Raw genomic sequence first — 3,619 nt, 5'->3', positions numbered from 1 at the left:
CCGTCTCAGAGGGGAGATGACGTGCGGGGCGCGGGGGATCTCCGGGGGGTTCGCAGCGGCTGAACGTTTGTTGCTGCAGAGCGCTTTGCACGGCAATAAAAGCAGGAGGTCAGCGACCAGGAAGTCTTTATCCCGAGGCGCTCCACAGCTCCGGCTGTCCGGGCAGCCACGCTTTGAAAAATACGTTTTAAGTAACGTCAGACTGATGGAGAATGAACCCTGTGGCCTTTGCAGCAGCCCTGGTGTTCTCGGTTGGGGTGTATGGAACAGATGGGTTCTCTCAGTCACTCTGCGCCGCTATAATAACCCTAATTGTGTTTCTTAGTTCATTTTTCATTAGGGTCACTTTCACCTATAAGAAATCTTTCTTACAAAGAAATGCAGAAGAAAAAAATTTTTTTTTCATTAGCTCTTGCTATTACTAATAGCGATTTCAGCAGCGCCTGCAGCCCACGAAGAGATCTGCGCTGGGCTTGGTCCTGGAGGAACACGCAGCCTCTGCTCTGAGCCGCTCGCACCCAGCACATGAGATGCACCATGGGCAAGAGGAGAATCATCGTCCTACTTCACCCCCAGAGACCGTCTGCCTTGGACCCCTTAGCAAAGTGCTCTGAGATTTTGAGAGGAAAAAACCTGATACTTAAAGCGTATTTCTGATGAGCAATTTGTATTGTGATCATACGTGGCCAATGCCTCCGAGGAATGGGCTTCAGCCAGCGCTGAGCGGGAATTTGTCCACTGTTGCAGAAGGCACCGGAGTCCTTCCCTCCCTGTGCTTTTATAACCGCCCCCTTCACCCCCCCCAGCCCGAGCACGTGGGGGCTTTGCTGCTCACCCGACGCACGTTCTGCGCACGCCACAGCAAGCAGGACAGACCTCGATTTCCAGGTCGCTCCCGATACAAGATGCCAACAGCAAACCCACCCGCGTCAGCCGAGGGCATTCCAGTCCTTCCCACATCCCACCGACCGCACACGGGTGCAGGGGGACTCCGAAAGGAGCCAGCGGCACGCAGCTGGAGGAAGGGTGGCACACAACGGGGAAACCCAAGATCATAGTGCAGAAAATGAGAAGTACGTACCCTGAATGGCACTGGTAGTGGCTCAGCGTTATGATATTAACAATTATTCAAGCGAGACCAACACGCTCAACATACAGAGTGGTGGCTCTAAGTGAGGAAATTAGGACTATTAATCATTCCAAGGCGTTAACAATTCCAGCAGTCCAGGATGGCTCTGTTCCCAGTGGGGCTTAATAAAATACTCAGGGTTTATAATAATAAAATAATATCTCAAATGTCTATAGCACCTTGCAACCCAAAGTGCTTTGCAGTTGGCTATAAATTGTCTGCCCGCAGCCAGGGAGAGCAGAGGAAGGAAAGTGCAGCATCCTTGGGAAGTATGCAAAGAACTTGAGGAGGTGAAATGCTGCCAGGCGTGCTGGAATTTGCTTTTTATCAGGCAAAGAGGCAGGGATGTTGGATTTGATCCTATCTGAACAAGGTGTCTCCAATAGCTGCCTAGGGCTTCCCAGCCTCCCACCACAACACAGATTTCGTGTCAGTTCAGATGGGATGGGAAGAGGACAGAAGCCAAGATAGTTTGGCTCCCAAGCTGATCTTTCAGGACCATCAAAGTGGTTATGAGAGCAAAGGGGAGGTGAATCAGTTTTCCCAGGGAAGGCCTCCAACAGCCGCTGATCCCACCAAGAAGCCAGACCACACTCTCATCTCGACCTCGGCAGCGGAACTCTTGGAGCAGGAGTCAGGAGGGACGAGACTCCGCGCAAAACAAGCTCAGGGCCCCAGCCCGTGGGACGGATTGCATGGGCAGCTGAGCATCTCCCGCCCGAGGAGACGGGGACCGGGGCTCCAGCAGCAGCAGCGCTGCCCTCCCCAGCGCTGGTCTGGGAGAAGAGGCTGGGGATGCCATCATGGGCACGGCGCTTGGGCACACATCGTGTTGGAAAGGCACGGCTGGACCGCGCTTCACCCAGGCATGGACGAGGGGAATACCAGGGGTTTCACAGCACTGGCTTTGCAGGAAGACCTAGGGAAGCACCCAGCGCTGTAAGTGGTGGTGGAGCCTAAGCCAGGGCCCTGCCACCCCTCCCAGGGCCGGTTTTGGGAGCAGGCAGCGTTCGTGGTTGACCACGGCATGGCGCGCTCAGGGGCGAGAGCAGAACCGGTGCAGAGGGGAACATCCTGAGCTGGGACTGAGCCCCAGTTGCAGCTCGGCTCATGGGCATCTGATGGCACCGACTGGAGCTGTGGAGGGGCTCGAAGCTCAGCATTTCTTCCGAACAGTGCTGAGGTTATTTGCCTGAGTAATATTAGATGGGAGAGCTACCTGTGACAGGCATCGGTGCCCATCGGTGGCCATGGAGCTGAGGCATGTGGCCAGGAACACCACCCTGGCACTTCCCTGCCTTGCTGCTCTGTTTTGTTGCCTTACACATGGCTTGGTCAATGGCGAGCCCCTGGGTGCTGCTCTGCACCGCAGCGCGAGGCTGCCCGCGTCTCTTTACTGCCAGTAACAAGAGAGACCCTGCTAGGGACCCCCGGGAGCCGCTGGCATGGCGGGGTGTCCAAGGATTTAAGCTGTCCAGATTGCCGTAAGCAAGCGGAGAGCACCCCGCGCTCCATGGGGGGAGGCAGTATCAGGAAAGACAAACTCTCAAGCTGAAAACTCGTTAGATGGGACATCAGAGCCGAGCCTGCCGCCCGTGCCGAGACCCGGCTTCAGGCCAGAGGAGCATCTCTCGATGATTCAAAGCCCTCGAGCTGACGGCGCTCTGAGTGCACCTCCTGCCCCCCCAGATGCTGCATCCCCCCGTGCTCCTGCTCCCATCTTGCTCTGCCGCCGAGCAAGGTTACAAATGGTTTGCAAAGCGTTTTGGGGCTCCTTGCAAAGAGAGGAGCCACTGGAAGGAGAACTGTTACCCTGCCGTCGTTTTTCAGCCATTAACTCTCTGCAGTAACAAGTGACGAGGAAGAAGCCTCGTGCCTCGGGCCGCGGCTGCCCCTGCCATCTGGCCTGCCGCGCCGCCGTAGCTGCTTGCACAGGCATCCTCCTCCCAGCGGACAGTTAACCTACAGTAGTGATTGCAGTCAAGCTCCTTTTGTATTATTCTAATTTTAAATTGTGCCTTTAATGGTAGTGGTGCAACCCCAATTGCCCCGCAGTGGGAGCGTCCAACGTTTCAGCAGCTGTTTTCAGCACACACATAAAAAAAATATCAAAATATTGAGCTTTGCCGCAGAAGAGCAACTCCAAAGTTTTCCCTTTTGAAGGAAAGTGTTGCTCAAATAGGGTTTCCAATGCCATATAACATGGTGTAAAATGAAATGTTAGGTAGAGCAGTGTGTCTGGAATAGCTGGCATTAGAAACTGAAGCAGCACACCAACGCCTTTCTCAGCAGCACCTTGGCATTACGGCAAAGCGACAAGCGAGACCAAGTTCCCGTTCCACTTGATTTTACCATTCCCACAAAATGCTTTCATTCCTTCAAAACCTCATTTTCCAAGAGACGTTCTCCACCCTGTATCTGCTGGTGAGTCCAGAACAGCAGCACGACCCCAGCTAAGCCTCTCCTGGTCTCGGATCTCACTGGGTCCCC

This window comes from Egretta garzetta, unplaced genomic scaffold, assembly GCF_000687185.1.
Source record: "Egretta garzetta isolate BGI_Z169 unplaced genomic scaffold, ASM68718v1 scaffold245, whole genome shotgun sequence".
Taxonomy (NCBI): Eukaryota; Metazoa; Chordata; class Aves; order Pelecaniformes; family Ardeidae; genus Egretta; species Egretta garzetta.
Note: the sequence above shows the minus strand (reverse complement) of the source record.